This window comes from Bufo bufo, chromosome 6 (genome assembly GCF_905171765.1).
Source record: "Bufo bufo chromosome 6, aBufBuf1.1, whole genome shotgun sequence".
NCBI classification, from domain to species: Eukaryota; Metazoa; Chordata; class Amphibia; order Anura; family Bufonidae; genus Bufo; species Bufo bufo.
The window spans coordinates 362,103,020-362,116,914 of NC_053394.1; positions in this window are offsets into that span (position 1 = coordinate 362,103,020).

The window sequence follows — 13,895 nt, forward strand, 5'->3', positions numbered from 1 at the left end:
CTTTAACCCTTTTTTTTTATTGTAATGGGTAGGGACAGTGATACTGACCATTTTTGTAATATACTTTAATTACTGAAATCGTACATTTCTATTAGAAAAATAGCTTTAACAAAACTCCCTGTCTTTCCACAAATATATACATATATAACTTTGGAGAGAGGCAGCAGCAGTCATTGTGGAGCATGTACACTTTAGAGCTATTTTTCTAATAGAAATGTACGATTTCAGTAATTATAGTATATTACCAAAATGGACATTATCACTGCCCCTACAAAAAAATTAAAAATTACAGTTACACTTTAATCCTAAGAGTATGTAGCTCACCATATAGTCAAGAAAGGGAAGCTGTGGAGATAAATGCAGACAAGTGGCTGCAAGGTTTACAGTGATCTCATAGTCATAGCACATGTCTATATTGAGGAGATGCTGTACAGGAGATTATACCCCCTTCCCTACCAATACTTATAGTGGCGGGGTGTAAGGTTATACTCTAATGACCCAGCACATAAATACTAGGTCATGTGGCAATTGGGGACATGTCGCTGCTGAAGCCAGTCATTGGCTGCAGCAGCCCATGTGCCAATGTCCATACCCAGCCAGGAGTAAACAGACTGGGGAGCATTTAAGTATGAATCTTTCATTAGGTGATTCACGCTAGGGAGTATAACTTTAATAATTCCTGGAAAACTCTTTTAAACCTTTTAACACCATGTAATGTACCTGTATGTCATAAGTGTTAAGCGTTTGTATCGAGCGTGCTCGCAAGCTAAGCTAGCTCCATATGCAGAGTGTGATGGTTGTATAATACAGCAGACACCCGGCAGCAGTAACCGGGACTGGAGGTGGCTTTGATCCTGGTCATTTAACCCCTGAAATGCTGCTGTACATAGGGAACACAACATCTTTGGGGTAGACAGAGGGAGGGGCTCCCTTTGCCTTCCGATGGAAGCCCCTCGGGAAGTTGCTTGCTATGGCAGCCTGGGGCCTTGCGAAGGCTCCCAGGCCTGCGTAAAGACATAGTTAAATAGTTACATAGTTAATACGGTTGAAAAAAGACATACGTCCATCAAGTTGAACCAAGGGATAGGTGGGGACGCAAATCCCAAAAGAAAGTGAGACTCAGATTTCTACACGTTTTCATAAGCATTAACTGGAGACTGAACTTTTTCTTCTCCAGTCGGAGGCAGTGCCCCCTTGTCTTTTGAGAGCATTTTACATTTAACAGCTTTTCACCGTATTTTTTGTATGGCCCATTTATATATTTGTATAGGTTAATCATGTCCCACCTTAGACATCTCTTCTCAAGACTAAATAAATTCAATTCTTTTAATCTTTCATTATAACTAAGACCCTCCATTCCCCTTATCAGTTTAGTCGCTCTCCTCTGTACTTTTTCCAGCTGCAGAGCGTCCTTTCTATGGACTGGTGCCCAGAACTAAACTGCTGTTACAATCCTACAGGCTCACCTGAGTCAGAGGATAGCTGGCTGGAGGTGGAGCCCAGTGGCAAGGACCGCAGGCAGGTTGTAGTTGCAGCGTAATCAGACAGAGGCGTAATCGGTTAGCAGGCGGTGGGTCAGGGCAGGCGGCAGTGTGCGTGGTCAGACAATCCGGATCGGGAACGGTGGAAGCAGGTCAGTTGGTAGGGACAAGCAGAAGAGTAGTCGGGAACAATTCCAAGGTCGGCAGCAGTCAAGTTGGTAGCAGTAGCAGCAGAGGAACAGCAGTAGATGCAGCAGGATCAAGTCCAGAAGAACAATAACCAGCAGGGATCTGGTGCAAGAGGCTGGGCTTATAAAGAGGAAGTAGCAGGTGCAAGGAATCACAGAGATTAACAAGGCAAGGCTGGAACAAGGTAGATCAAAGAGTTCAGTAGAAGGAAATGTCCAGAAGGGTTGGTAGTCTAGTGGCTAGAGCTACTGCCTGGGACATGGCTGGTCACTGGTTCGAATCCCGACAGTACTCCCCCCCTTCCAAGGTGACCTCCGGGTGCCGCAGATGATGGTTTATCGGGATGTCTTTGGTGGAAAGATTTTACCAGTCTGGGGGCATGGACATTTTCCTCTGGCTCCCAGGAGTTATCCTCGGGGGAATAGCCTTTCCACCCAACTAAATACTGCAGCCTTCCACGGTGGAGTCTGGAGTCAAGGATCTTGGCCACAGTGTATTCCTCCTGGTCTTGTACTCTTACCGGAGGAGGAGGAGGAGGGGGGTGGCGGCCTGGGAAAGTGTTCTCAACATGTGGTTTCAGGAGAGAGCAGTGGAAAACCGGGTGCACTCGGATGGAGTCGGGAAGGTCGAGTCGGAAGGTGACTTCGTTGATTCGAGCCATGATCCGGAAAGGACCCATGTATTTTTGGCCCAACTTCCGGGAGGGAACCTTTGGGCTTAGGTTTCTGGTGGAGAGCCACACCTTGTCCCCTACCTGGAATTCCGGAGCGGGTTTGCGGTGTTTATCCGCTGCCTGCTTGAAGCGGCTCTGGGCTCGATGTAGATTGTCCCGAATATTTTCCTGTGCCTGTTGTAGACTTGCAAGACGTTCGGCCACAGCTGGGACTGTGGTGGAAATGGGCAAGTGAGGGATGAAGGTTGGGTGTAGGCCCGTGTTAGCGTAGAACGGGCTGTATTGGGTAGAACTGTGCTCCGCATTGTTATAGGCGAACTCGGCCGTAGAGAGGTGGTCCAGCCAGTCGTCCTGCAGATGGGTGACGAAACAGCGCAAATACTGCTCGAGGGTTTGATTCGTTCTCTCGGTCTGCCCATTGGATTGGGGGTGGAACGCAGAAGACAGGTTCACCTTGATCCCAAGGGCTTGACAGAAGTTTCTCCAGAACCTGGAAGTGAACTGTACTCCCCGATCCGAAACAACATCGTCCGGGGCCCCATGTAGCCTAAAAACCTCTCGGAGTACGAGATCGGCCGTCTGTTTGGCGGTAGGTAGGCCCTTGCAGGGGATGAAGTGGGCCATTTTGGTGAGACGGTCGACGACGACCAGAACGGTGTTCATGCCTTTGGAGGGAGGAAGTTCCACAATAAAGTCCATGGAGATTGAACCCCAGGGGCGGGAGGGAACCGGGAGTGGACATAGCAAGCCCACGGGGGAGGAGCGGGGGGTCTTGTTGCGGGCGCACGTCGTGCATGAGGAGACAAACCTCTCGGTATCTTTTCTGTAAGTTGGCCACCAGAAGAAACGGGAGAGGAGCTCCTGGGTCCTTCTGATACCCAGATGGCCGGCCGGTTTGGAATCGTGGTTGAGTTTAAGTACGTCAAGTCGTGCAGATTCTGGTACGTACAACTGCTGATCCCGGTACAACCAGTAGCCACCCTTGAGAGTAAGGTTTACAGCTCCAGGTGGGTAGGTGAGGAGGTGATCGTTCTCATACCCTTCCTTGAGGGAACCCAGAAGTTCCCTCAAGTAGGTGGCTCCTATGATGCTTCTGTCGGGAAGGATACCGGCCGGAGCCTCATTGATCTGAGAGGTTTCAGAGAACATCCTTGAGAGAGCATCCGCTTTGCCGTTCTTCGACCCAGGGCGATAGGAGATAACAAAATTGAATCTGGAGAAAAACAGACTCCACCTGGCCTGTCTGGCGGTGAGTCTCTTGGCGCTGCGGATAAACTCTAGGTTCCGGTGGTCAGTGTATACAGAGATGGGATTATGGGCCCCCTCCAGCAAGTGTCTCCACTCGGTGAAAGCGTCCTTGATTGCCAGCAGTTCCTTATTCCCGATGTCGTAATTCCGTTCAGCGGGGGACATCTGGCGGGAGAAGAAAGCGCAAGGGTGTAGGAGCATCTTTTCCCCTGAACGTTGAGACAGAATTGCGCCCACCGCAGCGTCGGAGGCGTCCACCTCGACCGTAAATGGTAATTCAGGGTTTGGGTGGGCCAGGATCGGGGCAGAGGTGAAGAGGGACTTCAGTTTAGCAAAGGCCTCCTGTGCCTCCGGAGTCCACCCGAAGGGGACAGTCTTTTTTGTTAGTTGAGTGATTGGGGCGATGATTTTTGAAAAGTTCCTGATGAACTTCCGATAAAAGTTTGCAAAACCCACAAACCTCTGGACCTCCTTTTCGTTCTTCGGGGCAGGCCACTCAGTCACGGCCTGGATTTTCCGGGGATCCATACTTAAGCCCTCCGGTGAAATAATATAGCCGAGGAATTGGGTGGAAGTCTGTTCAAATTCGCACTTCTCCAGCTTAATATAGAGAGACTGTTCACGGAGTTTCTGTAGCACCCTGCGGACATGCCCACGATGTTGTTCAGGGTCTTCTGAGAAAATCAAAATATCGTCCAGATATGCTACCACAAATTGGTCAAGCATGTCCCTGAGGACGTCGTTGATAAAATGTTGGAAGGTAGCAGGGGCATTGCAGAGGCCGAAAGGCATGACCAGATACTCAAAGTGACCATAGCGGGTTCGGAAGGCGGTTTTCCACTCGTCCCCCGGGCGAATTCGGACCAGGTTGTAGGCTCCTCGGAGATCGAGCTTAGTGAAGACTTTTGCCGCCCGAAGTCTCTCAAGGAGTTCAGAAATCAGGGGGAGAGGGTACCGGTTCTTCACAGTAACGTTGTTGAGCTTTCGATAATCTATGCAAGGGCGTAGAGAAGAGTCTTTTTTCTCCACGAAGAAGAAAGGGGCCCCTGCAGGGGATGTGGAAGGTCGGATAAAACCTTTTTTTAGATTTTCGTCTAAGTACTCCTTCAGGGCCTTTAGTTCCGGCTCGGAGAGGGAGTATATACTGCCGAAGGGTATTTCGGCTCCAGGTAGCAGCTCAATCGGGCAGTCATAAGGCCGATGCGGGGGCAGTTTGTCTGCATTTCTTTTGTCACAGACATCCTGGAACTCCAGATATTGAGGGGGTAAAAGCTCCTTGGTGGATAGTCCAAATATGGTAGGTTCTTCGGGCGGAGAAGGGACGGATTTACGTAAACAGTTCTGAGAACAAAAGTCCGAGCGGAACCGTATGCAGCGGGCATCCCAGTCCACCGAGGGGTTGTGAGTTTCCAACCAAGGGATGCCTAGGATCACCGGAAACTTAGGGGAGGTGATCAGGGAGAAGTGAATGGTTTCCTGATGATCGGGTTCGACGAGAAGTTGAAGATCAGCGGTCTGGTGCGTAACCGGCCCAGAAGAGAGCGGGGTCCCATCGACGGTTTCCAGATCGATGGGGGCTGCCCTGGTTACCAGTGGTATGTTGTTCTCATGGGCGAAGGTCAAGTCCATGAAATTTCCGCCGGCCCCCGAGTCAAGCATTGCGGAGCAGGGAAGCTGTCGTTCCCCAATGGTGATAAGGATGGGAACAATGAAGTGGGACCCGGTACCTGTAGTGTCCATGGTTTCAGAGGCCAAGGGTGAAATTGTAGCTTGTTGTAATTCCCGTAATTCAGTGACAGCAATGGTTCGGCAAGTCTTATTGGGGCACCTAATAGCGAAGTGCCCTGGCTCGCCACAGTAAAGGCAGAGTCCCGCGGCCAGTCGTCTCTCCTTTTCAGCAGCCGATAGAGTCTTGCGCAGTGTGTCGACCTGCATCGGTTCGGTGGAGGGTTGGTGAGCTGGCTGAGTCATTGGAGTGAAAGGGTACGCGGGCCTGTTATCTAAGGACCAGAGTCTTTCTCTCCTTCTTTCCGCGAGTCTCCGGTCAATTCGGATGCACAGTTGGACGAAGTCATCCAGATCGTCTGGGGCGTCTACCCTGGCGAGCTCATCCTTTATAAGTTCGGAGAGTCCGCGGCGAAATTGACTTTTCTGAGCAGCGGGGTTCCAGGTGGTGTCCGTGACCCAGCGGCGGAACTCGGAGGAATACTCGGCTACAGAGCGTCTTCCCTGCCGTAGACTGTGCAGCCTAGCCTCGGCAGTCGCGCAGCGGTTAGGGTCGTCGAAGACTTGGCTCATGGCTGCGGTGAAGTTGTCTAGATTATTTAATAAGAGACTGTGGGACTCCACATATGGGGATGCCCATGCCAGGGCCTCGTCAGTTAGAAGGTTAATGATGAACAGGATCTTCTTTCTGTCCGAGGAAAAGGAGCCCGGCTGCATCTGAAAGTAGATACGGCACTGGTTGAGGAACCCCCGAAACTGGCTCCGATCGCCGTTAAACTTTGACGGGAGAGGCATGCGGGAGTCTGTGACCGCGCTGCGTACGTCCAGTAGTTGACGCTGTAAATCGATAATTTCTCTCTGTTGGCTCTGGATTGCGCCTTGAAGTTGAGTCATTTCCTTTTGGGCAGAGGTGCCAAACTCCTGAAGTTCGGAGACTTGTTTGCGCAGGGTGGCCATCGCGGACTCCATTTTCTGGCTGGTTATTCTGTTACAATCCTACAGGCTCACCTGAGTCAGAGGATAGCTGGCTGGAGGTGGAGCCCAGTGGCAAGGACCGCAGGCAGGTTGTAGTTGCAGCGTAATCAGACAGAGGCGTAATCGGTTAGCAGGCGGTGGGTCAGGGCAGGCGGCAGTGTGCGTGGTCAGACAATCCGGATCGGGAACGGTGGAAGCAGGTCAGTTGGTAGGGACAAGCAGAAGAGTAGTCGGGAACAATTCCAAGGTCGGCAGCAGTCAAGTTGGTAGCAGTAGCAGCAGAGGAACAGCAGTAGATGCAGCAGGATCAAGTCCAGAAGAACAATAACCAGCAGGGATCTGGTGCAAGAGGCTGGGCTTATAAAGAGGAAGTAGCAGGTGCAAGGAATCACAGAGATTAACAAGGCAAGGCTGGAACAAGGTAGATCAAAGAGTTCAGTAGAAGGAAATGTCCAAAAGGGTTGGTAGTCTAGTGGCTAGAGCTACTGCCTGGGACATGGCTGGTCACTGGTTCGAATCCCGACAACTGCATATTCAATATGAGGCCGCACCAACGCTTTGTAAAGTGGTAATATTACATCCCTGCCCCGCGAGTTCATGTCTCGTTTAATGCGTGACAATATCCTGGGGGACTTAGAAGCAGCTGATTGACATTGTGTGCTGTTATTTAATCTACTATCTACAAGGACACCCAAATCCTTCTCTACAAGTGATTCCCCCAGTGTTACACCTAGGACATATGAAGTACAGAGATTATTACTACCAAGATGCATAACTTTACATTTATCCACATTGAACATCATTTGCCAAGTTGACGCCCAATCACTCAGAGTGTTCAAGTCAGCTTGTAGTGTGTGGACATCTTCCATAGACTGTACAGTTCTACACAGCTTAGTGTCATCTGCAAAAATAGATATGGTGCTATTAATCCCATCCTCAATATCATCTCATATATATATATATATATATATATATAAATATAAAAATGAGTTTGTCTGTTTAGACGTCTAGACGTTCTTTATACGTGACCAAACGACTGGACCGATCTTCACCAAATTTGGCACACAGGTACATCAGGTGTCCGGGAAGGTTTTAGACCGGGTCTCAGCTCTCTAGGACTTACTGTTCCTGAGATATTTTTTAAAAAATTACCTGCATTAGCCAATAGAAGCCAGCAAGTCTTTCACTTAAATCCGAACTGCCATTTACACGATCACATGTCCCTTATTAGCCAATAGAAACTCGCAGGTCCTACTTCAGGTTGCCATAACAACTGATCACAGGTTTTAGCAGTTCGAAGTTCCTAAATATTCAGTTGTATGAAGGCACAACTACACTGCTACATACTTGGGGGGCAGGGGCCACTATTAAACGGACGGGCGCTGTGGAGTTCACTGTTAAAGGGGCAGGCACTGCGGAGGTCACTGTTAAAGGGACGGATACTGTGGAGGTTACTGTTAAAGGGGCGGCCACTATGAAGGTCACTGTTAAAGGAGATGTCAATGTTAAAGGGGCGGGCACTGTGGAGGTCACTGTTAAAGGGGCAGGAACTGTGGAGGTCACTGTTAAAGGGACGGGCACTGTGGAGGTCACTGTTAAAGGGGTGGGCACTGTGGAGGTCGCTGTTAAAGGGGCGGGCACTGTGGAGGTCACTGTTAAAGGGGTGGGCACTCAGGAGGTCACTGTTAAAGGGGCGGGCACTGTAAAGGTCACTGTTAAAGGGGCAGGCACTGTGGAGGTCATTATTAAAGGGGCGGTCACTGTTAAAGTGGCAGGCATTGTGGAGGTCACTGTTAAAGGGACGGGCACTGTGGAGATCACTGTTAAAGGGGCGGGCACTGTAAAGGTCACTGTTAAAGGGGCGGGCACTGTAAAGGTCACTGTTAAAGGGGTGGTCAATGTTAATGGGGCGGGCACTGTGGAGGTCACTGTAAAAGGGGTGGGCACTATGGAAGTTACTGTTAGAGAGGCAGACACTGTGGAGGTCACTGTTAAAGGGGCGGTCACTATTAAAGTGACGTGCAATGTGGAGGTCACTGTTAAAGGGGCGGGCACTGTGGAGGTCACTGTTAAAGTGGCAGGCATTGTGGAGGTCACTGTTAAAGGGACGGCACTGTGGAGATCACTGTTAAAGGGGCGGGCACTGTAAAGGTCACTGTTAAAGGGGCGGGCACTGTAAAGGTCACTGTTAAAGGGGTGGTCAATGTCAATGGGGCGGGCACTGTGGAGGTCACTGTAAAAGGGGTGGGCACTATGGAAGTTACTGTTAGAGAGGCAGACACTGTGGAGGTCACTGTTAAAGGGGCGGTCACTATTTAAGTGACATGCAATGTGGAGGTCACTGTTAAAGGGGCGGGCACTATGGAAGTCACTGTTAAAGGGGTGAGTACTGTGGAGGTCATTGTTAAAGGGGTGGCCACTATGAAGGCCACTGTTAAAGGGGTGGTCAATGTTAAAGGGGCGGGCACTGTGGAGGTCACTGTTAAAGGGGCGGTCACTGTGGAAGTCACTGTTAAAGGGGCGGGCACTGTGGAGGTCACTGTTAAATGGGCGGTCACTGTGGAAGTCACTGTTAAAGGGGCGAGTACTGTGGAGGTCATTGTTAAAGGGGCGGCCACTATGAAGGTCACTGTTAAAGGGGTGGTCAATGTTAAAGGGGCGGGTACTGTAGAGGTCACTGTTAAAGGGATGGGCACTGTGGAGGTCACTGTTAAAGGGACGGACACTGTGGAGGTCACTGTTAAAGGGGCAGGCACTGTACAGGTCACTGTTAAAGATGCAGTCACTGTTAAAGGGGCGGGCACTGTGGAGGTCACTGTTAAAGGGGCGGGCACTGTGGAAATCACTGTTAAAGGGGCGGGCACTGTAGAGATCACTGTTAAAGGGGCGGGCACGGTGGAGGTCATTGGTAAAGGGGCGGGTACTGTAGAGGTCACTGTTATGGGGGATACTGTTGATATCTTTTTACGATACACGGAAGCATGAAATCAAATAGATGAAATACACCCGTGCGAAGCCATGTCCTTCTGCTAGTTAATAAATAAATTAAATAATAAAGGGCCCAGCACTGAACCTTGGGGTACACCACTTATAACCTGGGACCATTCTGAATAGGAATCATTGACCACAACTCTGGACATGATCCTTCAGCCAGTTTTAAATCCAATTACAAACCATACTTTCCAAGCCTATAGACCTTACTTTACCTATTAAGCGTCTATGAGGGACAGTATCAAAGGCCTTTGCAAAATCCCGAAATACTACATCCACAGCCGCCCCTCTATTAATTTTACCCCCCTTATCACCCTAGATGCCTGCAAAGCCATGCCCAAGTTATAGACTGACCGGCAGCCTAAAAAAAAACATAGACTGCAATAGTATTCTGTTGCAGTCTATGGTACAAGCAATTATCAAAAGATCGCACATTCAGGTGCCCTAAGGGAACAAAACATTATAGCGGAAAAAAAAATTAAATATAAAAAAAAAAGTTAAATAATTTTACATATAAAAATAAAGAATGAAAAATAAACATAATCATAATTAGTATGTCCCAACTATTAAAATATTGAAATGTTTATCAGCTTTGTAAATGCCATAACAAAAAAAACTAAAAATGGATGATTTGCTGTTTTTTGTTCACCTCGCCCACCAAAAAAAGTTGATCTAAAATTCTTATGGGTACCATCAAAATCTACAGCTCACCCAGCAAAAACAAGCCCTCGCACAACAGCTCTGTAGACAGAAATATAAAAAGTTATGGGTTTCCACAATATGGTGATGCAAAGAAAAAAAAAAATTCTCAAAGGTTTATTTGTTTTAAATTAGTAAAACATAAAAAAAAATCTATATAAATTTGGTATCACTGTAATTGTACTGACCTGCAGAATAAGGTCAATTTCAGCACACAATGAATGCCTTAAAAACAAAGCCCAAAAAACCTAGGCTGAATGGCGATTTTTAAAAAAATTTTACCCCACAATATTTTTTTGGCCCTTTTCCACTACAGACTATAGTAAATTAAAAGGTACCATTTAGAATACAACTTATCCCACAAAAAAATTAAAATAAATGACTCTTGGAAGGTGAGGAGTAAAAAATGAAAATGAAAAAATAAAAACAGGTGGTGTCCTGTAAGGGTTAAACAGAATTTTCACGGTGATACTTTGCCTTTAACTGGATGTCTGCGTGAAGAGAGTTTCTGCAAATCAGAAAATCAGACCTCTGACCCCTGTAAAGATCATGGGCCTATTTTTATAGGTAAACTTTCCTGCACTAAACCACCGCCATTAACCCTTTCACCACCAGAAAACCATGCAATAATAAACTATGTAAGAATTAACCAGTAAGTCACCCTAGACCCCAAGGGATATTAGAACAGGATAGGCCATCACTAGCTGATCAGCGGGGTCTGGCACCCCACACCGCAACCGATCAGCTGTTCTGTGTGGCCTCATCGCCAGAAGTCGGGGCCAGAACTACACTGCACCATTAACATTGTATTGGACAGCACTCATCACTGCAACGCTACTCCCATTTAAATCAAATATTGTCCGCTACCATGTTGACAGTGCTGTATTGAACTGCGCTGAGGATAGGCCATTACTTATAAAAGGCTGGACATGGATAACTCCTTAAACTCATGATCATCCAAGGTCACAGATAAGAGATATTGATTTTACCCCCCTTATCACCCTAGACCACCAGTGATACTAGTTATTCAATCCTAAATTAAATTAGCAAAGTGAGTATAACTGTTGGTGGGAGGAGGAGAGGAATTTTACTGCTTTTGTCCAAGGCAGTAATACATTTGGAAACCCTACGTTTGCCTCTGAGCTCGAGCAGTGACAGTAGGTTCTCTATACTTATATTCTTCACCAATATCAGTTAGGAAGATGCAGTAGACGGTGTACTAAGCTGAGTATGTTCCTGCCTGGAGGAATTTTGAATTTGAAACTGATTTCATTAGTTCCATGCTGTTCAATAAACTATGATGAAACCAGCCATGATAATGTAAAGCTGAATAGCTTCTGAAGAGATTCTTGATATTTTGCAGCTGAAAATAAAATCTTCAAAACTACTTACGAGAATACTCTTTAATGTCATCAAAAGTTTCGAAACTAAAAAATGTTTCAATATTCTGCAATTGAAATTCTACCCTGCCTGCCTGTATAGTCTTCGTCTTATCTAAGCACCTCTTGTGTCCATCGCCATGATGGCTATAGATGTAATCAACCCAGAGATTGGAATTTACCAAGCAATTTTTACAAAAGTGTTAGATTTTTTTTTATCACATTTGCTCAAAATTTGCAACATTTGGGAATTTTTGTCTGCTAAAATTTTCTACATCTGGCCTGATTACAAGACTCCCGCACCATACGCCGGCCATTACACCCTAGACCTTCTGCCTTGCACCTGCATCAAAGGCACCCCAACTACCATCATTCAGGAACCCCAACATCAGGGTTTACAGAGAGGGAAGAAAGGATGTGCCCTCCTTTCACTACCCTGGCCCTAGGGAGCATCAGTGTGAGGATTGGCACAGTGATTGACTTTTACCGCCAGAGCCACTACCACCATTCTATACTCCTCCTGGCCTGGGTCACCATTCTCTACCCTCCTACACTTTCTGGGTCACTATCCAAAGCTGTTCTCTACTGCTTCTGCTCACTCCTCTGACTTAGGGCTCATGCACCCGACCGTATGTATTTTGCGGTCCGCAAAAAACTGATCCGTAGAAATACGGATGACGTCTGTGTGCATTCCGTATTTTGTGGAACGGAACAGCTAGCCCCTAATAGAACAGCACTATCCTTGTCCGTAATGCGGACAATAATAGGACATGTTCTATTTTTTGGCGGAACAGAAATACGGACATACGGAAATGGAATGCACACTTCCGTTTTTTTTGCAGACCCATTGAAATGAATAGTTCCGCATACGGAAAAAAAATGGAATGGACATGGAAAGAAAATGCGTTCGTGTGCATGAGCCCTTAGGCTGTTTGGATCTACTCTTCCTTATGGGGAGGAGGGACCAGCTCCACCTAGAGACTGTAACTAAACAGCCTGTTAACCCTGTCTGCACCTTGTGGACAGGAAATGCAAATAACACATATGAACACATTTTTTTTTCTTCTAATGCCGTGAGCAGTGGGACACTGCAACTGTGTTGCCTGAGGACGCCCCCACTTGGGGGCATGCTCCTTTTCCAAATCAAGAAAGGCATAAAGCAAAATATGATGCTGCCCATACTAATAATATTTGACAGAAACAGAACAGGAAGAGAACAGAGTAGATTGATGGCCTGATCGGGAGGTCGGCTGTTCGTGTGCATGTGTATGGATGGGGTGGGGGATGACAGTAGCTGAGCGGTTGTAAAACTAAGGCAGCCAGCTGTAAAGGCATTTCTCTTCTTCCTGTCCAATGACCTAAATTTGCTTAAAAAATAAGAAAAAAATATAACTGTACGAAAAGATCTAGTGAGATGAAATGTATGTAAATGAACGGCTCAGGGCAGATCGATGCGAGAAAAAAGAAATGTATTAGGGTATTAATGTAGGTGTAGTGGGCATACACGCTCACAGTTTGACATGTTGCAATTTTAATGTTGTGCTGTTAGTCTGGTTTGCATTGATTATTGAGGGCAGCCAGCCCCCTCAGAGAACTCAGGCTGAGAAATTTTATAGCCTCATTTACTTGTACTGCTCAGGAACATTAGCGTTGGTACTGCGCACCCGTGCTGAGCTTTACCATGACATCTTCTTTATTGCTGAGGTCCCGAGCACCTGAGAAAAGCTTTCTTTCCAAACACCATAATGTTTGTCATTTAGGACAGGTTGACATATAGCAGTTTTCTTAGCTTTTTTTTTTACATTTTTAGTCTAGTTTTTAACCCCTTGGGCTTCAAAGATCCATAACTTTTTTGCTTTTCTATTCACATAGCTTGATTTTTGCAGGACAAGCTGTTCTTTCTAATATCTCCATTTAATATTCCATACAATGGACAGATAAGCAGTTAAAAATTATTAATACAGGGGAATTGTTTTATAGGTCTCATAGTTACAGTATTGACTGATTAAAATCAACAGTCAGTATGATGACAACGACAACACATTTATATAGTTTTTGTTATGTCTTAATGCTTTTAAAATAGATTTAAAAAAACTTTGCAGCCATAGTTTTTTGCAGCCATGTCCCGACAACCATACGTTTTTTATATTTTTGTTAATTATGCTGTTTGAGGACTCTGTTTAGGGGGGCGAGTTGCAGTTTCTATTGACACCACTTTGGGGGTATGTATACATTTTTGATCACTTTTTTCTATTTTTCATATCTTTTTTTTATCTTTTCTTTTCCTTTCTAAAACGATACATACAAGCATACACATACAAACGAAACATACGATCCTTGGACAGCTTATACCATAGATGGAAGTCTATGGTAAAATGGCTGTATTAAATTGCTGTGTTCATATTAAGCCCTGCCATAGGCAAGGCTTAGCAGGAACTTTGCTATGCCATCACAAGGCAACTGAACCTATCCTGAGGATAGAAAACAGGTCAGATTGCTTCATTGAAGCACAAACAAGAATAGGATGATGCTTTA